We start from the raw sequence: 27,411 nt of genomic DNA, 5'->3' as shown, positions 1-27,411 counted from the left end.
AACAATGGAACAGAAAATAATCAAACAATTGTTGCACATGTTCCATATATTATTTTTTTCATTTTGATGGAATGTCTGAAATATTTTTTATTTTGAAACACGCTGTATATGCAATTTAACATTTTGAATGGTACAATAGTAATGCAGGGTTAACCAAAATCTGCTATTAAATGAAGAGCATTTGGATTTTTTGGAGGTAGAAACCCAGCTATTCACCAAAGTCCTAAAGGAACGCTCGTATGAAAGAATGAGAGTACCCATACACAACTTAATATTTTTTACACAGGAATCTACAAAGTTGTAATCAAATATGATTTAGTTTATTTTTCATACTATTTCAATTCGCTGTCTGAAAACAACAATAAAGATATTTCAGACAGCAAGAATTTTAAGAATACCGTCAGATGTTTGTTATAATATAGCATAAGCAGGCCAGTTGATAAGTGGGAATGAATTGATACAGAAATGTAATATAGTAAAAAGTAAATACTGATTTTATTACGATTTACGTAATATCACTTTTTTGGTGGGAAAATCGTATTGAAATTTTAGGTCCGTGTTGTTTCACATAAATTTAAAATTATAACATCATTTACTGTTGCATATAAATTGCTCTACCTAGTCAAGATCTCAAAAAGTTTCAAATATAACTCGCTGTTTGTAAGCAAACAGCTGTTCTTATAAAGCAATTGTATACTACAGTTCACTCCGCACCACCAGGTTTTAATTCACCAAGTTTTTAAGTTAGCCCAAACTCATTGTATCAATGCAGCAAAATTAAACCAACGAGCCAAACTGAGTTTATTCCAATTATATTATTTTCTAACTTAAAAAACCCTTAAGAATACTTATTTATCTTTATTTACTGTTTTAAACCTTTACTGTTAAAAAAAATAAACCTTTCGCTTATCTGTTCCCTTTCATAGAATATTTTTTCACAGAATATAAATAGAATATTATTTTGTGGAATTTCAATAATTATAATGAAACAATAATTTACTATTCAGTTATAAGAATAATAAATAAGAATCTAAAAAAGAATTGTAAATTAAATTCTGTCTAGTTTAAGCTGTAACGGTTTAAACAATACATGTAATACAATGAATTGCTTCTGCCTTTTTGTCCGTCAACTCCTAATAAATATTTTGCAATGTCTGGCCACCTTACTTGCTTGGTTAACAGAAGAGGTTTGTAGATGTATCTAATGCAGGTTTCTCAGGTTTTTTGGCGACCTACAGGACAGGCTCCCATCTTACAGGTGAGTGTCTATTTTATCAATCCAATATTTATGCACAGAAATATTTTGCAGATTCAAATCGTAAGAAAAGGTACGTTGGAATACATTACTGTGCCTGATGATCAATTGAGCTTAAATGCAAACCCTATGTTAATGAGGTAAAATAGTTCATTAATCTAGTAATGAAACACTCGAAGGATTGGCAGATAACTGTTGGTTTTTTTCTCAATTTCCCTAAGGGACTCCAAAATGTCAGTCATACGATTGTGACTGACTCCATTATTTGGTTATAGAGACATACCACTGGAGTGGTCCCTACTTTACTCTGCCCATAAGTCAAAATAATGCAAATTTCTTTATTGTTATTAAATCAAATCTATCCTTCAAGAAGTCAACATTTTCCAAAAACCAGAACATTTTACAAGGAAACCAAATCTGTAAATAGCTATTGATGGTACAGTAATAGTTTACAAACACACCCAAAGGGTCGTCGGAGTAAAGGTGTTACAGTCATGAATGAAACAACACAGTTTTCATAGTCTAAGTCAAATTTATACCAAGTCACAGTTAAATACACCATAATAATTGACATATGATATACACATATCGAAAAACAAAATATTCGCATACACACCCATGAGATATATCAAATTAAAATGTTTTTCTTCACACGATTTCAATCAATCTTATGTTTACAAACCGTAGGACATTTCCGAGATTAAGTGAGCTAAAGGAGTATGATAATAAGCGAAGAACACACTGTTGACTGTTGCAAGATTGAAGATGTTTACGATTAGGTACCGATACCAAAGGCCGATGAGACAACTGAGTAGATATGTTAAACCAAGACACGACACGGGCAAGTGAGTCCCACAGTTGACAGCTACTTCTAAACGGTCTGTATTTACTTGTAACTGTAATATTTTTCTATTTTCATGACAACACTCAAATAACCACACAGTTCACTCATACACGCCCAAGATACTTTTTCACGTTTATTTTTACTGCTGATAAAGTCCTTAGTAAACCCGTTGCACGAAACCAAACTGTAATGCATTCATGACATTTGAAAGTATGGATGTTATTGTTTTACAATTTCCTGGTGCTGTTATGAAGTAGCACCATATATTTTGAACTATAACTAAAAACTCAGTTTATAGGATATTTCCAACCATATAAATGAAAATACCATTTCTCAGATGCACGTTGGAGAACAAAAAGCATGAAACTATCAGCGGCCAGAGCTCTTTAGTGAAATAGGCGCCTCATTGGACGAGAAATTATGCGTGAAGTAGTATGGACACAAGTAGCACATTCGATCAGTGCTGATGGGTAAAAATATTGATCTAGATCGTTTATTAAAAAATAATGGATTGAACAAGCATTCATACTCAGAGCGGGGCTTTTAAAAGGACTAGCTCAATAATCTGTCAAAAGGTTAGTGTTCTATGCTAAAGAGTAAAAGTAAGGTTATCCGTATGTGGTCTGATTAGCGAAACCCACATACCCGGGGAAATCAGTGAATTTCCCATCAATTATCTACATAAATACACATGTACATACATCGGCATAGAAGTTCCAATTAATAAAATTATGTTTATCTGACAAACTTTCGGTCATGTATACTGTATAAAACACCTGTGCAGCATAGCTTATTAATTTTAATTTTACTTTTTTATCTTTTGCAATTCCAAACCATTAAGTCTGTCACTTTGACAGCCATTAAACATTTAATTCTCAACATTACTGCCATTGTTAAGTTTTAATATTTTTATGTTACTATTTATATGAAAAATGTTATGTTTTATTTTCAAATAAATTTATTACCCTACCTTACTTAAAGTACCTTACTTACCATTGCGAAACATGGTTGAAGTCTGAAACTCTACCCCAGAGTAGTAATGTTTAGTATCGTTCTTTCTATGTATATTCCATAAATATTGCTTAGGACGGTTTATAAGCTAATTACATAAATATGTACTCAGGTACGTTCAGGTACTTTTTTAACCCTTGCGAACATTTGTTGTGTATTCAATTAAAATTATGTAGCAAAATTATAATAAGAGCATTTAAAAAAACTAATCACAACAACTTTCTTGGATGTAAAACCCTTTGCTTTTAATACTTTTATAACTATATTTATGTTAAAGTTAAATATAAAAATAATAGAGAGAATGAAACATTACTGTAAAAATATCAATGGAATACATATTATGTTTCTTTATGCTATGTAATTTAGAAAGTCCTATATTTCTGTATGCTATTGAAACTGTATGTACAAACTGGTATTATTAAATCCTCTTTGTTAATATTTAAACCCTTAGAAGAATAAAAATACGTTTCGCCAGAGCATATAATTATTTTTTTTAAGTTTCGTATTGGCAATTAAAACCTCTTTTCTCTCAATAAATGTTTCTAGATCTTTTAAAATATTTATTTAATTTTTATATAATAAAGTTTTCATATTCTTTTTCACATATTAACAACTGGTTTTATTATTAAAATTATCGTTCTGTTTACAAAAAGTTTTCTAGTTACTAATTATAACACAGTATTTAATTTTTACACTCTTATTTTTTAGTGTTCTCATTATTTAGTGATCATATTACAAGTATGACCGATATTAGAACTGAAAATATATCTGCCCCTAGGGTCAGTGGATATTCGTAATTATTTCTCCACCTGTCGACGTCGTTTATACTGTATAAAGGAGGGGCGAATCAATTATAACGAGAAAGCGTCGGGGTGGTGGCAGTAATTGACATGAAGGGTGTGTTACATGTAGGGGAGTGTGGTGGAGGTGGAGAGCAGGTGGAGGAGGGGAAATGATGATAATGGGAGTTATACCCGGACCTAGACGACAAAGTGTCTAGTGACACTTAAGTGCAGTGACGGGGTGTGCGTAGTAAAGCACATTCTGTGATTGTTCATAGCAAACCATATATTATGTATTTCTGAAAGTTAATTAAAGTCTCATTCCAATTAAAGCACTTAGGCTTAGCCTACCATACATATTACCAAGCCAACTTCACTGTGCTCTATTATTACTACTTCTTTAATTTTCTCAGCTTTCAGATTACGTACGTTAAAAAAAAATATGACGGAGTTTTGGAATAATTTATCTTAGGAGATAGCTACCTAAAAAGATTAAACAACGTACTTTATTATATAAAGAGGTTCTATATATGACTCACACCAGATACCAATTATAGGTCCTTACTCACACGCTAGTGCCATAATGTTCCGGCAGCAGCGACTTTAGGCATGAATACTGGACAAATTATATTCATGACGGATATGTTAAAGCATAAAAATGAAGCAAAAACATTTATTTCCAAACTTGTATGTTAAGCTGAGTTTTGAAAAAAACGTACGCCCCTAATTTAGTATATATTACAATTAATGAGAGTTAAATTGATCAATTTTTTCATTCTCGTTCTTCCAGAGATCAGGAGTTTTTAGAAACATCAGAATCTATAAGGTATTACTATTGCCAGGAATTTTTCTACAGGTATCATTTGGAATGATTCTCCATATTGGAAGATTCTAAAAGCCGGAAGCTCTAAATGTCCAGAACCTGTCAAGGCTACCTTCAAGATGGAACGAGCTTTCAAAGGTTCCAACCAGTTAGACAGGAGCATCTAAAGGTCAGGAGCTTCCAAGGGTTGGTGCTTTTAGACCATGAGACATCCCAGATTCCAACGGCTCCCATGGGTTGATATTTTTGGAAAACCAGGAGTTTGCTAAAGAAGCTGGAAACTTAAAATATATAAAGCTCATGCTTACAAATTGAATAGTGACTGCGTCAAAATCTGTTTTATCAGCATAAAAAGAGAGATAATGTGAACGCAAAAATGCCATGTCATCAACGTCACGCGTCCTCCCGGAAATTGGTGTTAGTTTTTGTTAGCGGAAATGGGATTGTCGGAGCTTACATTCAGAGATGCTGCAAATTTTACTATAGGCTATTTACTACACACAAACATTGAGTTTAATATAAATCTTCTATCGTTACACCAAACACACACTAATATGTAATTAATCACAGTTATCAAATTAAATATATATATTTGTGGATACTAGATGTAAATAACCATAGTATTGTAATGCAAGGTGTTAGAAGTTAGAAGTTAGCACTCGTAATGACCGCCAGCTCCACTTTCGTTGTGAAGATAGCTAGCAGCAAGGGCTTCTCCTACATTAAGGCGTTCATGTATAATGGCCACCCTGAGTACCTTGAAAATTTGTCCCAATAATCGGTTAAGCGTGGGTTAATGGAGCTTATTAGAGATTATAATATTTTGTGATGTAGTAAGTAATGATATTATTAGATTTCAGTGACTCGAGTTGTTCTGAAAACCAGTAGTAACTGAGAAGCGCTCGCAATGACAGGTAATTTTTGTTATTTAATGCGACACTTTACCTTTATAGACGTAATTGGGTTGAATAACGCACCTAAGTTTCTTATTTACAAGCAGAAAATTTGTGCAATTGAAACGTTTCATTGCATATCGAGTATGAGGCAATACTGTATTCAGTCAATTATATACTTCTCTACATTTTATATTTTAAAAATTAACTAAAGTAACCTTCGAATTTTTGATAGCTAGACATGTATTACATAATTTTTGTTATTCTTTTGTTTAGTTTATAAGGAACTACGTTGCTTATAAATATTTGAACCCATCCGTAAAGAACTACTGATTCTTACGTTCAGAGGTTGTCAACCTAATATAAATATAAAATAATACTTAATTTTATATTCAAATTTGTTACAAAAAGACAACTAGATTTCCAAATTTTCTTGTTTAACCAAGGAAAATTTTCCCTATACATTTAATGTAATCATTTTACTACCCATCAAAAAGGTGCAAGAATTATATTTAAATTATATATAATTATATTTAAGAACATTATATTTATAGAATCAATAATGAATGATATTTACAAAATCATCAACCCTCTACCACCCCTCGGTCTGGTGTTATTTACAAAACTAAGACGTCTCCTGGACATAGAATTTTGAAGGGACAGCTGCGAAGAAGATTACAAAAACCATGGATTTGTCAGGGAAGATGTCCGGCAGCTAGGGCAGCACTGCATAATACGGAGTTGATTTTCATAAAATACATTTCCTCGCTACTGATAGACAAGAAGCTTAGGACCTGTGGAGCATGAGACTGAAAAAAAATGTTCAATCGAAGTATTTCTTTCCGTTACTATCCAGGTAGCTTGGGACCAGTGGATCTTGAGACAGTAGAATCATCTTCAAACGAAGGATTTAATCCCCGCTACTATCCAGGTTGCTTGGGACCAGCGGATCTTGAGACTGTAGAATCATCTTCAAACAATGGATTTCATCCCCGCTACTATCCAGGTTGCTTGGGACCAGAGAATCTTGAGACAGTAGAATCATCTTCAAACGAAGGATTTCATCCCCGCTACTATCCAGGTAGCTTGGGACCAGTGGATCTTGAGACAGTAGAATCATCTTCAAACGAAGGATTTCATCCCCGCTACTATCCAGGTTGCTTGGGACCAGAGAATCTTGAGACAGTAGAATCATCTTCAAACGAAGGATTTCATCCCCGCTACTATCCAGGTTGCTAGGGACCAGCGGATCTTGAGACAGTAGAATCATCTTCAAACGAAGGATTTCATCCCCGCTACTATCCAGGTTGCTAGGGACCAGCGGATCTTAAGACAGTAGAATCATCTTCAAACGAAGGATTTCATCCCCGTTACTATCCAGGTAGCTTGGGACCAGCGGATCTTGAGACAGTAGAATCATCTTCAAACGAAGGATTTCATCCCCGTTACTATCCAGGTAGCTTGGGACCAGCGGATCTTGAGACAGTAGAATCATCTTCAAACGAAGGATTTCATCCCCGTTACTATCTAGGTTGCTAGGGACCAGCGGATCTTGAGACAGTAGAATCATCTTCAAACGAAGGATTTCATCCCCGCTACTATCCAGGTTGCTAGGGACCAGCGGATCTTAAGACAGTAGAATCATCTTCAAACGAAGGATTTCATCCCCGTTACTATCCAGGTAGCTTGGGACCAGCGGATCTTGAGACAGTAGAATCATCTTCAAACGAAGGATTTCATCCCCGTTACTATCCAGGTAGCTTGGGACCAGCGGATCTTGAGACAGTAGAATCATCTTCAAACGAAGGATTTCATCCCCGTTACTATCCAGGTAGCTTGGGACCAGCGGATCTTGAGACAGTAGAATCATCTTCAAACGAAGGATTTCATCCCCGTTACTATCCAGGTAGCTTGGGACCACTGGATCGTTATGAGAGATTCTTTACCGTCCATTCTTGTCTATACTGCACTCTCCAGCTTGGTTCCATACAGTCACCTCTGGCCATCTTGGACCAGTGGTGGCACATCCTTCTTGGCCCATTAAATTAAAATGGTATATAACATGTCGTAATTCTAATACCGTCTCTGTAACTAATCATCTTTCCTTGTGGAGGGAAGAATAATGGGTGCACATCTGTGGCTATAAACTTCAATAATGCGGACCTAAATGTAGTAGCATTTGACGTTTCAATTAGAAAATACGTGGAGGTAATTTTGGCAACACTTTGACCTTTCTACTCCTTGACACAAGTGACAATACTCAAGGCTGCTACCGTATTATTCAACAGCCTCTGTGATAAATTTTAAAAGATAATAACATAACGTTATATACCGAAATTTAATGCTAAGGAAGTAGCAAGACGTTAGAAGACTCTGAGGAAACTTGATACGCCGGCTGCCTCCTCGGTACAGAAGCTGGATACTATGTTGTCGCTGGAGTAGTAGAGACACACATTTAGTACATACATTTTATACACTTAAACTCTTTCTGGATGGGTTTTTGGCTTTTCTATAGTACATCTAATTGCATACATAAAGCACTAATTTTAGAATTACCACATACTTTTTTATCTTTAATCTTTTTTATAAATTTTATATATGATCCAGTATTTAAAAAATTGTATTTGTATTAACAAATATACAGTACACTAATATTAATTAGTGAAATTTGAACTCTTGTTTGTATAGACCGAGTTCAGATTCTTCATGTGTTGGTTATTTTCCTTACGAATAATAATGTTTTAAACTGGCTCGAAATAATCTTATCAACATTAAAATCTTTAAAATAGCATTTAGTAAAAATGCAAATGTTGTAACATTTTATTTCAAAAATTTCATTTTAAATTCTAAGAAACGAGGTTTAAGAAAGTCAGCTTAGAAATAAGTGAGATAATTCGATTTAAGAAAGCCACGTACTAAACAATATCAACAGCTATTAGAACAGCATTGGTGGTGAACACAACGAAATGCTCTAATCAGCTGGTTATAACATTAAATTGTACTAAACAATATCAAGTAATTGTCTACTTGCAAAACCACGTATTTTCCTTGGCAAAAACCGTTTAAAAGAGGTCATTCCCTGCAGTTATGTTATTTTAAAATTTTAATTTTTTACTTTCAGATATTACAATTTAGTTTTGGTCATACAATAAACTAAATGTTCTATGCCTGTAATTCTTCGGGGAGTGATCAAAATAGATTTGTAAACTTATCTACCTTCAGGGAGATCATCTTAATAGGGTATGCCTTTATAGCTTGAAAAATTGTCACAAATAAAAATCGGTATCACTGATTTGATATTTAACATATATTTCACATGTAGATTCACAGCTTTGTTGATTTCCAATCCTGCAGAAAACTCAGACAAACCAGAAATTTTCAGTTGATTCTCCAGAGACAGAGATGATGATGGTAAATATCATTACTAATAATGAAATCTGAGACGATTTCACACTATACAATCGTAAGTACGTTTTGTGATTAAAGTGCACATTATTTGGTACAAAAATAAGTACAATTTGAAGACCATTTAGAGTAGGAGTTACTATTAGATTTCTAATAGTATATTCTTTAATCTAAATAGATTAAAGATTATAACGTATAAGATTTAGAGGAAATATGATTAAAATATAAAAAGCAAACACCCAAAACATTTGTAAGACATATGTATTTATTAGTAAAATAAAATTCATAGAATAGATGTACAGATAGTTTGCTGGAAAGGAAGTCTCGTATTGCAATTCGAGACAAACATCCTCCGGATGTAAGTAGATACGCACATCCGCCCAGACGCCGATGGTGAACAAACAGGAAATGCTTATTTGTAAAAACCGTGCGACAATGTAAGGGACAGCCATGCTGATATGGAAAATTGTTACTCACCAATTATGATGGAGAGATTTGGCAGAGGCGTGGTCAATGAGCTGGCGGGAGAAGAACATCAAAAACTGAAGAACAAGGAGGAGAGGTGGGAAGTCGAGGCCGGGAATTCGAAAAGTGAAGTTCGGGAGTGTTTGTGTTCGTGTGCGGAAAAATATCTCTAGGCGTAATAAGTGTGATGTGAAATAAAATGTAAGTAATTTTAAGAACTTAGTATATTTTAGGGTTCATTAATCATTTTCAATTCCATATCTATTTAAAATGTTTACAATTTCGAAAATATAAATGCATGTAAATGTTTAGCTATTTTAAAGAAAGTTTCTCATGTTAGTCCATGAACTCATTATTATTGCAACACTAACAAAAATTACTAGTAAATGTTATAGTGAATTAAATTCAAAATAAATTGTAATGAATAATTTAATATTAAATATGTCTTCAAAGTATTAAGACATTAAGTTTTGTGCTTAATATGTCGATTGACGCAATCAATTAATCAATTTAATGAAATGTTTGTCACAAATAAATGTGTTGGTTCATTTGAGGGTATTTGTATACTGCCAATCTAACCTATTATTAAATCCTCTCACAGCAACCCTTGCTCAAAATATGGTCACAACCTTAATCTTAAACTAAACCAACCCTACAAAACCTTACATGGTGGAGGCGCTAAAACTCGATTGGCATTCAAATTCCTCACATGGGCAAGCACATAGTTTCATAGGCTAGGTATAAAATTAAGAACTAAATAATATTCATAAGAAAGTATTTAACTAAAATAGCCTACTTCAGTGACAAACCACTCATTTTACCTAAAAGACAAATTTAAATTTCCAATAACTCAAAAATATTTTCAAACCCGTAATTAGAGTAACGCCAAGTAAAACTAACGAGGTACGTCAATGGACATGTATAATTAAATGGAAACCATACTAAATGAAGATTTAATACCATTAGACACATATAGGACTTCCAAAAGTGACATAATAAAAATATTAAATAAAAATGGAATACTATCTAGAGACACAGACACTGTAGCAGACCTCAGACCTATCCTAGCGGCACTTAAGAACTTAACACGTATAAGCACAGTCACCCTAATATTAAAACCATATTTAATAATTTAACTACACGAAAAAAACTCACCTAAGTGAAGAGGACAGGGAAAACTATAAGGATCTAGCTACAATCGAGGATTTTCTAGTGCAGAGAACAAACAATTTATACGACATAGTACATAACCCTGAGGCGGACATCAAGACACAAGCACCCCCAACCTTAGCACAACATTACGAGCCACTCACACTACCTGACCGAAACTAACACAGCAACCATGGGGGGAAAACATACCGCTAATATCAGCTGGGACTTACACAGGTCTCCAGAGCGAAAATCCACAAGAATTTTTTAGACAAATTCCTAGTAGCAGCAACTTCAAACAGATGGACAGATAACACTAAAGTTAATTTATTCCCAGCGCATTTATCAGGCACAGCACTAACTTGGTTCAAATACTACAAGCAAAAAACAACGAGGGGTAGCCATACAATGGGATCAACTTGCTAAAAGTTTCATAGAGGCTTTCACTCCATTAGCACAAACTCAGAGTCTACAAATTATTTTAGAACACAAAATACAGGGAGAGAACGAGCCAACACTAACCTATTTTTTAGATATATTAACAACATGCCGAAGATATGACCCCACAATACAGGACAAAGCAAATTATACATTTTATCATACAGGGACTAAAACCAGAAATCTGTGAACGAGTTATAGGACTGAAAAAACGACACCTTAAGTGATCTAGAGACTAATTTAAAAATTACAGAACAGCTAGTTCTAACACAAATGAAAAAACAAAGAAAGATACAATAGGGTTTGCAGCAAAAACAGACCCTATAGTACACCCTTATATGAACAAAACATCATCCATAAACTACAAGCAGAAGTTAAACACCCTAACCAATTTAGTAGCTACCCTAACTACAAACCAAATTTCAAATCATAACCACAGGTACGAAAGGTCTCCATCCCCGTATGAAAACTCAAAATATAAGCCAAGATATGATAGAACACCTAGTCCTCACCAGAATAGACATATGGAAAGCCCAAACTACTACCCCAAACAAACCCAAAGGCCACCTATGATTAAACACGTTACTTTCAGTGATAGGAGAAGACAAAACCATTCCCAAATACAACCTGCTAGACAAAATAGGTATTGCACTATTTGCCGTAAAGACAACCATAATACTGAACAATGTTGGTTCAAGCAACGTCATTAACTTCTCAACCCCAAAGTAACCGCTTAGCACCTAAAACCAACAATACACAAGAGCTGTTCTGCAGGTACTGCAAGCGAACAAACCCACAATATCGAATCATGTTACAAGTCTAATTATTATAAACAGAATCAACAAAAAAAACGGGAAATAGGGGGAGGTTATACTAACCCTTACCGAACTTCCCCCATTACTAAAAGCGAAAACAAATAACACTATAGATTTTAACCAAAGGAATCGACAAACTTACAAATGTATAAAGTCTATGACATTTACTCCAACTAACCCAAAGTAATACCACTATCAACCCCTGGAAAGACCAGTTCAGAAGTGATATTTAAAGCCATAGATTATAATCAAGAATTCCCACCCTTAAAGAAGATGGAAGAAATTGAACAACCTATTATGCAAAAGCCTATACACACCATAAAACTTCAATCTGTCTTCAATCCAACACCAACCCTAAGCGAACCAAACCCCTCGGGGACAACAAATATAAATAAACCCAGCTTTTACAAGAAACCTTGCAGTCTCAGAAAATTTCACAGGACAGATAAAACCTAGCGTATTAAAGGTAGTAGCGCACGTAAAACAGGACCCAGATTGTAGTATGGGGGAGGTAAACACACATACTGGATTGGAAGAAACCATTGGAGATAGACACTATACATATTTTAAATCACATAGAGCAACAGAAGAAACAGAATATGATAGAGTGTACTAACTTGCAAGAAATAACGCAAGACAGGATACACAGACCGAGGAAAAAAATTAAAACATTATTATTAGAGGATATTTATGAAACTCATATTTAATTGCGAAAATAAAACTACGGAAGAAGATACCTGTCCTAACAATAGACGTAGCCTTGACCACAAACCCTCGACATCCAGTACCCTGCATTATAGATACAGGATGTAACATAAAACATTATTAGAGCAGGACCTAGTTTGTGCAACAAAATTAAAATACTAGCAACATACCCTCGTTGATATCGGCTAACGGGTATACCATTAACAGTTTTGGATTCGACAAAAATCGCCATAAAAATTGGCAAAGTAATACTTGAAGACACTTTTTATGTGACACCTGATCTAAACAGCCCTATATTGGTAGGAAACATATTCCTATTTCAGAACTGCGTGGAGTTAAACTATAAAAATAAAACAATAAAAATTACCAAAGATCAGATTGAACATATAATACCTATGAATGAACAGTGGCAGTTAGATATCAAGAATTTTAAAAACTCACAGGAATTAGAAGTACAGCAAGTAAACAGAGGTAACAGCCCCACAAGACATAATTATAGCACCGCATCAGCATATTAGGATTAGCTCCTTAAAAGGTATAGAGTCTCGAACAGCCATCGAAACAGATAGGAATCTAAGAATAAAAAAGAAATGTCATGCATATCTTTTCAGAAGGGGAAGATGGTACAGATACAATTGTAAAATATTTATAATGCATCAAATTTCCCAAAAAGGATACCCGCACATACTACGATAGGACATATACATTACCCAACTCTCGAAGCACAGCCTACCCTGGAACACCATACCACTACAACTGACACAGGAAAAAACAATATTGACCGATAAGGACGGCATAGTATTTGATATCTCACCACATTTAACCCTCCAAGAACACAAACAAGTCCTTGACGTTTTACAAAAATACAGACACATATTTACAACAAAGGTAATCGATTTAAACTCCTGCAAACATACCTCCTGTTCAACTCGAATTAAAACCAAATACGAAACCTGTAAACTCACCACCGTATAGGCAGAGTAAAACAGAAAGGGAAAAATTAAACAAATTATTGGACGATTTAGTACAAGCAAAAATATTAGAGGAATGTCAAGATTACACAGAATATGCAAGCCCAGTATTTTTAGTGAAAAATAAAGATGGAAGCGACAGAATGGTAGCTGATCTCAGGAAGGTTAATGCACAGTTTGAAAAACAGATGCCCACCCCATTCCTTCAGTAAACCTGGTTTTAAGCTCTTTGAACAAAGCGCACACATTTACAAAATTAGACCTTAAAAATGCATTTTATTCCATGGAGTGTTAGGAAAGAAGATAGGCACATCCTAGCCATAAAAAACACCTGATAGACTTCTACAGTTTTGCCGACTGCCGATGGGACTTTCAACTTCAACCACATTATTTTAGTAAAGCCTTGAATGCGATATTAAACCGTCACCTTTATAATAAAGTCATCTGTTACGTAGATGACCTAATTTGTTATGGTGACTCATTTGAAAATGACTTACATAATCTAGAAACTATATTAGAAGAACTAGAAAAAGCTAATTTGAAACTAAATACAAAAAAGTGTAAATTTCTCTACAAAAGTGTAAACATTTTTAGGACACGAGGTATCACGGGAAGGCATTTTACCCCAAAAACAGTCAGTAGAAGCTATCACCGAATTTAAAAAGACCAACTTGTGTAAGGCAAGTGAGACAATTTTTAGGATGCTCAGGATTCTTCGCAGATTCATCCAAAATTATGCCAAAATAGCACAACCCCTTACTGAGATAATAAAAGATTCAAATAAAAACATGGCATTTTAAATGGACGGATCTATGTGAACAGGCTTTTATAAAAATCAAACAAATTTTGACAAACCCACCATTACTATCACATTAGAAGGACAACAGGGAAGCACACATTTATGTAGATAGCAGTTTGATTGGATGCGGAGCAGCGTTAGTACAGTTAGATGAAGAAAATAATAGAATGTACCCCAATTTATTACATGTCAAAAAAATATTCAAATACCCAAATGCGTTACAGTAATGCTGAACGTGAAATGCTAAGCACTAACCTATGCTGTGAACTACTTCAGAGAATTCACGCTTGGTAGACAAACAACAGTTTATACGGACTGTGCCGCATTACAGTTTTATAAAAATTTTTAAGCACACTTCCACTAGATTAAACAGATTAGCACTGTCATTAACAGACTTACGACATTGTAGTAAAACATAAACGTGGCGCTACAAACGTGTTAGCAGACGCCTTAAGCAGAAATCCTTTAGAACAACCTTTGGATGAAGAATTTACGGACGTGTGTTTAACTGTCAATACTTTAATACAGACAAATCTACCCCTACTACAAGCTCAAGACAGTTATTTAAAACAAATACGCCTTGCGATTATGACCTCACCTGAGGCGGTAAATAAAAAAAAATCAGACGGGCTTCAAGACATTACGAAGAAATAGATGGATTGTTATATTTCAAAACCTTCAACGGACAAGAAACTAGAAACTTATTGGCTATACCCCAAAAACAAACACAAGAAATATTAAAAATATTCCATGACAACCCCTACACGGGTGGACACTTATCACATTACAAAACAGCTTCAAAAAATAAAATTACGATATCACTGGCCGAATATGTACCGTGATATCCTCCAATATACAAAATCTTGTGAAGAATGTCAACTACGTAGGCCAAAAACGAACAAAAATTACGGACTACTACAACCTATTCCACCCTCCATAAAACCCTTTGACAGAATAACAATAGACTTTGTAGGTAATATTACACAAACTAATGGTTACAAATATATCCTAGTTGCAACCGATGCCTGCACTAGAATGGCATTTGCAACCCCTTGTAGAAATGCAGATGCGAACACAGTAGCGCAAAAAATTATTAAATCTATTCTGCACATTTGGATTCCTAGAATTATTAATCATGACAGAGGAACGCACTTTATGAATTTCTGTAATTTCACAGTTACTAAATGCACTCGGGATTGAACAAAGGCCAGGCGCTGCTTATATGTCACAAGTACAAGGTGCGGTTGAAAAATACAACCACACGCTAATCAAGGCAATATCTCATTACGTTGTGGAAAAACCCCAAACTTGGTCAAAATACGTTACAAATAGTTACCTTTGCCTACAACACGTCTGTAAACATTTCAACAGGCTACACACCCGCACTACCTCATGTTTGGTTACGAAGCTAACTTACCGTCTGATTGTATATATTTACAGGTTAATCCCGAAAAAATGGTGTTGGAAAATATAGAAATTTTAGAGCAAATACGCAAAGATATGCCGAAAATCATGAAAAAAAGCCCAGGAAGCGCAAAAGAAATACTTTGACCGTGACAAAACTCATTTGGATTTAAACCCCGGGCGATGAAGTCTTGGTCCCATTTCCCGAAAGACCACACAAAAAAATATAGTAAATTTCAAACACCATTTAGAGGTCCTTTCGTTGTCAAGAAAAAAAATTAACGAAGTGACATATGCAGTAGAAATTTACCACAGGGGAAGGTTAACAGAACAACCAATACATGTTGCTAGAATGAAAATTATTCTATAAGAGAATATAAAACAAATATGAAGGGACTTGAGCAATAATAAAATATTCAAGAATAATATATGCAATATTTCTCATGAACATCACTATGCACTCACTGCCTTGTAGAAAAATTTGAAGAGAGTGAAAAGTATCTTCGCAATACTTTCATAATATATGAGGTTAAAAAGCTACCACATAGTCACGCAAGAATCGCTTTAAAGAAATAGGTATTATACTCCAGGAGTTGAGAGACCGGTTAACTTGATTACAGTTTGAATGATTCATTATAACGTTATATAACCTTGAGAGTCACTGAAGTAAGTCTAACAGAAATAAAAATGTATATTAAAATCTCGATGTTGTGTCGGAAAACGATAGAGAATAAAGACATAAAAGTTTTAGAAAATTAAAACGCCTAACTTTGTATTTTAATGTGAGGTTTACTGTAAATTTAGTGATTAAGTGATAGGTTACACGTACCAAAGATATTGGTATAGATAATCCCAATACACAGGACACTAAACACAGCACACACGATACGACACGAGCAGAGCCTGTAACCCCACGGTAACCGTACTTAGACTGGCTAGTAAGACTTGACCGTGACTCTGGTATGTCTCCCAGGCAGATAAGTTTTCTGCTAACTCAACTAACTTCCCACGCTATACTACACCGACTATGTTGTGACTATGACTAGGGGGCATTGCCTTGTACCAGCGGTCTGGGTCGCCAAGGGCCCTGGTGGTTCAGACAGCTTAGTATGCAAGTAATGTTTCCCACGTACTCGTTTACTGCAATAACAAAGCGTACTCTAACTTGACACAACGTACATATTATACTTACCTGAGGGATACGTGTATACATAGCCTAGTAATAAAGAATATAAATATGATAAAGTATACTACATATATCATATTTATTTAAGTTAGTAGATAGCAGTGTTAACATAATATACCCTACAAGGACTCAATTTTTCCTGAGATGCATCTCAAAGAAAGAGACATACATGTTCTATATTTATATAAATCCTAGGATAAACAAATACTTCAATATATGACATGTAAATGACTTATATAACATGTTTAATTATTACATAGCTAATCTAACATTGAAGGAAAGTAACATATATTTAACATAGTGACATTGCGACATAACACCAAATACATGACTTGGCAGACAACAAGGAAGATGTCTACACAGCATTCTCAACACAACAACACTACCTACTCTCCGAGCTACCCTGCGCATTCACCTGCTTTTGTTCACAAATCTACAAAGACAACAACACCACTCCAGCTAAAAGCACGACGACAAAAACATAGTAAACAAACATGGAACTCATTTTGTACATTTTTTAGCCTGGACTTCTATAATAACACTACTTCTTTTTATAGCCCTCTACTTCATCCACATTAATAACATCAAAATAAAATTTCTGAAGCCAACAGTACATGAAACGTGACTACCCAATGGATAACCTTAATTAGACTATAAGTACGATTCGTAGGTAGAATCGTCATTAAGCCAGGGGAATGTAAGACATATGTATTATTAGTAAAATAAAATTCATAGAATAGATGTACAGATAGTTGCTGGAAAGGAAGTCTCGTATTGCAATTCGAGGGGACAAACATCCTCCGGATGTAAGTAGATACGCACATCCGCCCAGACGCCGATGGTGAACAAACAGGAAATGCTTATTTGTAAAAAAACCGTGCGACAATGTAAAGGGACAGCCATGCTGATATGGAAAATTGTTACTCACCAATTATGATGGAGAGATTTGGCAGAGGCGTGGTCAATGAGCTGGCGGGAGAAGAACATCAAAACTGAAGAACAAGGAGGAGAGGTGGAAGTCGAGGCCGGGAATTCGAAAAAGTGAAGTTCGGGAGTGTTTGTGTTCGTGTGCGGAAAAATATCTCTAGGCGTAATAAGTGTGATGTGAAATAAAATGTAAGTAATTTTAAGAACTTAGTATATTTTAGGGTTCATTAATCATTTTCAATTCCATATCTATTTAAATGTTTACAATTTCGAAAATATAAATGCATGTAAATGTTTAGCTATTTTAAAGAAAGTTTCTCATGTTAGTCCATGAACTCATTATTATTGCAACACTACAAAATTACTAGTAAATGTTATAATGAATTAAATTCAAAATAAATTGTAATGAATAATTTAATATTAAATTATGTCTTCAAAGTATTAAGACATTAAGTTTTTGTGCTTAATATGTCGATTGACGCAATCAATTAATCAATTTAATGAAATGTTGTCACAAAATAAAATGTGTTGGTTCATTGAGACAACATTTTGAGAATAATTATTTGTACTGCCAATCTAACCTATTATTAAATCCTCTCACAGCAACCCTTGCTCAAAATATGTCACAACCTTAATCTTAAACTAAACCAACCCTACAAAACCTTACACATTTAATTTCTAAAAAGGTTTACAGACATCATCATTTTCATATCATTTCATTCATTGATATGAATATTAATGTGAATCATAAATAATTGGAAATCGCGAATGTCACATCCATTTGCGCCATTAGAATTAGATAATTTTGGACTAAATCATTATCAGAATTGGCATGAGATAATTCAGTTACATTCTGCGTAGTTGTGTGTAATGGACGTTAATGTACCTCCAATAATAATATTTTACATAACTTAACCAACGTTGTCTTTTACAACGGACACTTTTTAATTTAAGAAGTGTAGCACTAATGTAAGCAAAATGTAAAAAAATTGAGTAACTCTGTTACGCATTTTATAATAATCAATTTGGTAGCTATGGTAAGAAGGGTTGATTCAATTGAGTTGAGTTTAGCTCCAGTTCACCTTCCTTTTATTGCAGCGTCTGGTATCTAAAGCTCTTAGACTTAACTCCTGGAATCTGGAGTCATGTTCGTCTGAAGAGATCAAAAGAAAGTCGACGACGAAAAAGCTCAAAACGAAACATTTACATCGATTCAACATCAGAGACACCTATAAATAGGTGAAGTGATAGTGTCATTGTCTCATCATGTACACAATTGAGTGCACTACGGTATGATAGAACGATCTCTAAGCACGGTGGAGCAACCGTGTTTTCTACACATAACGTGATTATGGTAGGAAGGGTTGTTCAATTGAATTTTGAGTTCAGCTCCAGTTCACTTTCTATAAATAATTGAAGTGATAGTCTCATTGTCTCATCAGGTATTCAATTTGTAGGTGTCTCTGACATCGAAACGATGTAAATGTTTTGTTTTGAGCTTCTTCGTCAAGTCTGAAGCAGCGTCAGATACCAGACGCCGCAATAGAAGGAAGGTGAACTGGAGCTAAACTAAAAATTCAATCAATTTGATATGTTTTAATCTTTTGTCTGAAGTTTGTTTTGACGATGGAAGGATTCTGAAGGAAAAAAGATTTTCCGGATATTTGCCATATTTCAGTTATAGAAATAATCAGTAACACTACGTTTCTAGATCCAAAATCTGATCTATTTTTCAGGTAATAATTAACTCAAGACAAAATTACAAACTAGGTTAGAATAAACAAAACATACCAAAGCGTTGTGACACGCGTAAATCAGGAATCACAATCACCATGTTGTGTGTCAACTTCACTAAATCTAAAATATGCATTAAAAAACTAAAAACAACGCTAATTATTAAAACTGAAGTACAGAAAACAGGTAACAATAGGTCTGCATTTGTCGACCAACCACCTACGACTGACCAGAGGCCAATGGCAAATGACGATCGTCACGGCAGAAACAAGGCGGCGGCAAAAATAGGGAAGGGAATAGGTGGATTTTTTGTTTTTTTTATTGGTTCATGCTAGATGAATTTCTTAATACCATACTGCGACTCCGCATTGGTTAATTACAAATACCTAGTCTGTTTCATACTTTTAATTTAATTTTTAATTAATTTTTCAGAATTGACAACCAAACGGCCTAATCTCGACTGATGATTGACTGATTGGTTGTGCCTATTACACCCAGTACAATACATAATTAATTTTATACAAAGTGCCTTTAAACCTGTAAAAAATATAAGACTTTAAGTCTTAAGTCGTTAAGGTTTATGGAGAGATAAACACAATTATATACCAAATTATTTCTGTGTGTATTCGTACGGAAGCTAAAAATTTGACCCCACTATAAAGGAAACCCCGTGCGTCATGCCTCTAATTTGCTAGAATAAATAAAATTTACCGACATTGCTTTTTTTGGTGAAAATATGCCATGAATATTTATAAGGAATTTTTAGCATAAGGTAGAAATATTAAGTATTTTGTATACAGTATAACTTGACTACGTAACAATTTAATATTACAGAATAGTATAAGAATGAATTGAAAAGGAAAAATAATATAACAAAACATTGGATATGTGTAAAATAATAAACATTATTGAACGTCAAAAAATTAATAATCAAAACTTTTAATTCAGGAGAAAGTTTATAACTTGGAAAACCTGGCCAATGTCAACAAATAACAGACAGCCTAGTCAGCCTTTTTGTGAGGGCGGGAGTAATTGGCGACTCAGTTTGTTGGCGGGACAGAGGCGATGTCGGATCAGAGCTCTGACGCAAGAGCAGGCGGAGATTAGTTGAAATATATTAGTACAAAGTACAAGTAAAGAAGTGTAATGCCACTTGTAGCACTGTTATTATACAAAGACACGAGATATTTCATTGTTTCTATATCCATGTAATTTCCCTACATTTTCCAAGTGAAGCCACTCCTGCAAATGGCGATTTTAGTCTTCGTATCAACACGACCACCTCCATAAACCTGTGAATTTAAACTGTTCTAAGACCTTAAATTTGATACAAATATGTGTTTAAAAAATTATACGGATTAATTACGGCTTTTAACAGCCCAACAGCGTGATCGCGTTATGATATTAGTAGCAAGCAGGACATTTTAGTGATAAGGGTATCTCAGCTGCACAAAGTAAGTAATCTTAGAAAGAGCATTGTGAACTTGAAGTTTATTCTTGTGAACTAGTTATAAAAGACGTGAGAGTTGGTTGGATTACAATTAAATATTTATTAACAGAAAAAAATTGTTGCTATACTATTTAAAGTGTGAAATTCTTTCATTAAGATATAAAATTAAGTAAATTCAATTTCGTATTACCGATTTGAGGTGAAGATTTGTATATGATTCAAACTAAATGGATTGTAATTTATATCAATAATAAGTCTAATAATTGTATACATATTTCTTTTGATAAGATTTATTTCACTTCAAAATAATTAGAATCAAACATGGCTTGACTTGAAGGAGTTTCTAACATAAATATTGAATTAATGTAAGTATTTACCGATGAGTGTTTCAGTGATGTTAATAACACACTGATAAGAGACGAGTCAGTTTCATTTCAATTTACTAAAATTTCATACTGTTTTTATAACTAAAATGTGGACTTATTTTATGGACTATGTAGCACTAGATATTGTTTAAACTTTTATTGAAGAACTTGCAATTAATTTGGATTTCTATTGTAATCGTTATTTAAAATATAAATTGATTTAATCAACCAATAAAACTTTAAAACGACTTCCCTTCACGTTGATGTCGATTTACACTCGCGGAGTCAGCTTCTTGGCACGAGATAGCAGCTGTAGTCACAAAGAAAGAATGGATCAAAGTAGTCTCTAAAAATAAAATCATTATAGGATTCAAGAACTCGCCTAAAACAAAATCACGAAGAGATTAGTCATTTATCGGGACAACTTATAATCACGACAACGTGGTCTCGTCAGAACTCACACATTACACAACTTACATTTAAATTACTCTGGTAAATAAAACATCATGATAGATATGTTCCTTTACTATTTACAAATTTATAATATATTCAAAGTACATGTCTCGCGCGAAAGAGCTAATTTATAATGGGAAACATTTAAATTTGACTTACGGTCAAGGCGGGGGGGGGGACGAGCTCAAACGGCAACTAACTCCAAGAGAGAAACATTACTACGCTTGCCAATTATGTTATTATTCCGCTAATAATTTAGAATAATTCGTCACTCTCTATACTTATATAGTTAATCTGCCTTGTCAATAAAATAATAGGATGGGAAGAAGTACATTTACGGGTTTTTATTTGTATTATAACTGCTACTACAGTATTATCAAATATGGATTACGACTGAAGAGCTATGTAGTCGCCTCGCACGCACGCATCCCCACACTAACGAACGTAGAGGATTATGCCAGACAGAACGTTTTCCGTCCCGGGTTACTCAGTAACGTCTTAAACTCATGACTTTAACTTGTGATGTTTATATTATATATACAGGGTGAGGCAGACCACCCGTACAGTACGTATAGCGGCCAAACCAAACGAGGTAGATTATTCGTAACAACTTAAAACCCCCCTATTTCCACCCCAAAGAATTTGGAGAAAATTATTTTGAAATCTCTAAAACTCCCCAAAAGGGTAGTTTTTTGGGGGGTAGGTAGGGGTGGTTTTTGGAAATTTTTTTCAAATGTAAAGGTATGTTGAGTTTATACCTCATTTTTAAAAGGTATTTTTTCACTGATTATTTTGATGCAAAAATTTTGAACCTATCTTGCCGGTTATGTACAGGGTACACCAAAACGTTAAAAAATCAGGGGTTTGTGGGTAAATTTATTGCAACTACCTGCACAAATGTAGAGAGACGATATTTTTATTCAAAACTAACGATGAGACGGCTTATCGAAAAATATCATCAAATGCCACCCTACCCCAAAATTTACAAATTTTAAAAAATATATAGAATTTTGAAATACTTAACAGCCCCAATCTAAAAATAAACTCAAATAGCAACCTAGGTTGTGTTGTACATCATTAGAAAGGTCTTTAAAAAATAAACATTTTCTACTTTAAAGTTTGTCTCTATCTCCAATGGTTTCTAAACTGTGGTACAAAAATAGAATCTTTTAAATAATTTTACTAAGTTGGTTTGAATTTTAATATCAAAAACCCAATGAAAAAAAATGGAAAAAAGTTGGATTATTAAGTTTAATTGTTTTTAAATAAAATAAATAAAAACAGGATTTCTATCAGTGTTACATGTTTCAAAAGCAATCTAACCGTGGGTGTTCATGTTTTAATAATAATCCCAAATACACGAGTTGCCCCTGTAAGAATTTTGGAAACCAATTCCTTGGTCTCTTATTTAAAATCTGTTATTATTGTCTCCCTATTCAGTTGTTCTTGTGACCACGTGGTATGAGGTAGATATTAGTTTAATTTTTTTTTAAGTACGTAGTGTAAGTTTTGTTTTGTTCTAATATGCCATTCTCAAATGAGGAGGGATTCCAGATGCTTATGGTATTAGGGGGATGTTTCCAAAAATTACTCAGCTGCCGCTCTTCTTTATGCCCAACGTTACCCAGACCGCGAACATCACTCCAGGAACGTTTTTCAAAGACTTTGCTAGTCGAGTTCGTGAAACAGGTCATGTTCAACCTGACCACAACAAAGGAAATGAACTCGCTAGACCCGTGAGAAGTGATAGGGCACCCAAAGTTTTGGCAGCCTTTAAAACTGAATCCGCATGATTCTACACGAAGAGTAGTTCTTGATTCTGGTATGAGTCAAAGATCTGTTTTAAGAATTGTTCACGATCATAAAATGCACCCATATAGGATGTCATTACATCAAGAAACTCCATGGAGATGACTACCTTCATAGAATGAACTTTTTGTTTGTGGGCTCGAGAAAAACTACAAACAAAATCAAAACTTCACCGTTAACATTCTGCGGTGTGACGAGGGTTACGTTTAGGAGTAATCGAGAAGTGAACCGCCACAATATGAGATACTGGGTGTTTGAAAACCCACACTGGATGCAAGAAGAGTGGACAACCAAAGGTACTGGACCCTAAATACCTGGTGCGGTATTTTCGGTGACAAAAATTGTAGGGCCATTCTTCTTTGACGATCGCCTAGACCGAGTAGTTTATATCAACTTTCTAATTGAAATCCCTGAGAAAGTCTTACAACGTTTGTGGTTTATGCACGATGGGGCACCAGCACACTACGCCGAAGATTCTCGATTGATTCTAAACGAGCAATAAACATGACAGATGGATTGGAATAGCGGCCCTGTGAACTACCCAGCGAGATCTCCTGATTTAACGTGTATGGACTTTTACTTGTGGGGTAGACTTAAAAGACCTACTGTATAAATGAAGACCAACAACTAGAGAGGACATGATGTGGTGGATAAGGGAGGCTATAAACACGATTCAGTAGAGAAGAGATATTGAGAGCTGTAGATAGCTTCACCTCAAGGATTGAACTCTGTCTGGAAAACAATGGGTTGCAGTTTGAGCACCGGTTTTAACTCTTCATGAGGTCAGTTACTAGGTTATTGTTAGTTTTAGTTTTGATAAGTGATAATTGTCATATTCATAATTTACCATGATGCTGCTGTAACATGGTAGATTTGTTTTCAAAACCAGTTTGAAGTGTTTATCCTTTTTAATAATGACAGGATTCTCTTTCCTTCCATGGCACTCACATCAATGATTAAATAACAACAGGTTTTCTCCTATACATTTTGTAATAATTTAAGAGTAAAACTTTTTATAATTCAAAATTTACTAATTTAATAACTGGGTAATTTTCCTGTTTCATGAGAGAACTCAGCACTTATCGTAAGACCATTGTAGTTTTACGGTGTTCCAATACCTTTTTAAATTTTAAAAGACTTTTAAAAGTTGGGTACAGTATTTTTTTTCAATCAAAAACATAAGAGACCAGTTTACTGTTGGAACTTTTTTTACTTGCACATTGCACTAATTTTTATAATAAATACATTGAGTAAAGTTATTAAAAAAATCTATTTTTGTACCACAGTTTTGAAACCATTGGAGATAGAGACAAACTTTAAATGTAGAAAATGTTTATTTTTTAAAGAGACCTTTCTAATGATGTACAACACAACCTAGGTTGCTATTTGAGTTTTTTTAGATTGGGGCTGTTAAGTATTTCAAAATTCTATGTATTTTTAAAATGTGTAAATTTTGGGGTAGGGTGGCATTTGATGATATTTTTTCGATAAGCCGTCTCATCGTTAGTTTGAATAAAAAATATCGTCTCTCTACATTTGTGCAGGTAGTTGCAATAAATTTACCCACAAACCCCTGATTTTTTAACGTTTTGGTGTACCCTGTACATAAGCGGCAAGATAGATTCAAAATTTTTGCATCAAAATAATCAGTGAAAAAATACCTTTAAAATGAGGTATAACTCAACATACCTTTACATTTGAAAATTTTCCAAAAACCACCCCTACCCCCCAAAAACTACCCTTTTGGGGAGTTTTAGAGATTTCAAAATAATTTCTCCAAATTCTTTGGGGTGGAAATAGGGGGGTTTTAAGTTGTTACGAATAATCTACCTCGTTTGGTTTGGCCGCTATACGTACTGTATGGGTGGTCTGCCTCACCCTGTATATATTATACAGGGTTTTTTACGAGTGACCCGAAAACTTCTCAGGTGGTTTCCTCTAATCAAAATAATGAAAAAAGTTACGCTAGCTAAAGACTGTATACTTAAAACTGAATTTTGAACTTTTTGCAAGTTATATGGATAAAAGTTGTTTTCATTCAATGTTCTCCAGACTGTAGTACGAAATATGTTTAATTTATTTGAAGTCGGCAAGTGCTAAGTTGAGGACTGCGTTGTATCATGTCAATGATATTATATGTAATAATCTTGTTCGAGTACAGATTGTATTACAGGACGTTCTCTCGTATTAAAAACCATCGCAAATTTTACGTGAGTAGGTATTCTTCTGTTCGGAAATCGTCTTTCATACTAATGTTTAGCTGCATGACCACTGGAAAAACCATAAACGAAAACACTGTTGATTTGAAAATGTAAACGGCATTTTGTCGTAAAAAACACGAATAAACGACAAATTTACTGATTTCATAAAATTCTATTTTGCTTATGTTTTTAATTTTTGGTTTGGTTTCTGTTTGTATGTTTTATTCACTCAGTGTTTATATTCAAGTACTTGGAAGAGTATATGTATTTTTATTTATACTCCATGAGGGCGGACATAATAAGGCTTAAAAGGGGATCGGCCTCTCCTTAAAAAAAATATAAACTTTTTAATTATTTTTATGAGAGGAAACCACCTGAGAAGTTTGTCGGGTAAACCGTGGGACACTCTGTATATATGTTACACTCAAACACCGAATTCGGACAATGTCCGAAATTTTTACTCACTCCGCGATGTGGACAACGTGAATTACCCACGTCGCGGATTGAGCATTTTTTTCGGACATTGGCCCGAAGCGAAATACCCAGAAACGCGTTGTGGGTAAGCGAAAGTACTCAAGAGACGAAATAAACACGTTCATCGGAGATTGAGCAAAAACCATAATACCCATATCCCGACGTGGGTAATCTAATTTGCCCACGTCGGGTTGTGGGTATTTGTAATTTGCGCATAACGCCGAAATCCGTTTCCCACAAGTCCAGACGTGCAGGTCGAGACATGCGCCCCCCCCCACTATCGTCACTGTTAGCAAACAAATAGGGCCTACTGTCTATTTTCATTGACATTAGTGCACTGTCGTTATACACAAGCAGTTTTTTCTTTGTTCTGTGCGTAAGTGGCGTGTGTTGACTTATTTTAAAGTGCTGTTGTGTTTTGTGATTTTGTTTGAAATGAAGGAATCATTTCACAGTAAATTGGAAGATCTGATGTCCAAGAAGAATGGTCTCACAAGTCGAAATTTTATTATCGAGGAGCCACGCTATGAAGAAATTATCAGCGAAGTAAAGGAGGCAAAACAGAAGAGGAAAAATGGTCAGTCCTTGATGTCTAAAGATTATCGCCCGAATCAATCGGTTTTGATGTCATAAACATTGGCGATAAAGAAATGTTGATTGAAAAAACAACTGAAGAAATGACAGATATAAAATATTTCTGTCGCATTGATCAAATGTATGACACAATTCATTCAGCTCACTTACGAGTTGGTCATAAAAAAGAAAAAGCTATGGAAGCCGAGCTAAAAAAGAAATTTTGTAACATTACCAGGGAGGTAATTAAAATATATTTGGATCTTTGCGAACCTTGCGCACTTAAGAAAAAGTCAAAAAAGTAAAGGGCTGGTTGTTAAACCCATCATTATGACAGCATTAAATTCACGCTGCCAGGTAAGATATCATAGCATTTCTCTAAAATAAGACAGTTTTCTCCTTTGCTGACAAATTACCTAAGCGTATTACGCACTGGCAGTTGTTATAATGAGGTATATGGTATAGTTGACATAACATTTA

Source organism: Homalodisca vitripennis, chromosome 2 (genome assembly GCF_021130785.1).
Source record: "Homalodisca vitripennis isolate AUS2020 chromosome 2, UT_GWSS_2.1, whole genome shotgun sequence".
NCBI lineage: Eukaryota > Metazoa > Arthropoda > Insecta > Hemiptera > Cicadellidae > Homalodisca > Homalodisca vitripennis.
Note: the sequence above shows the minus strand (reverse complement) of the source record.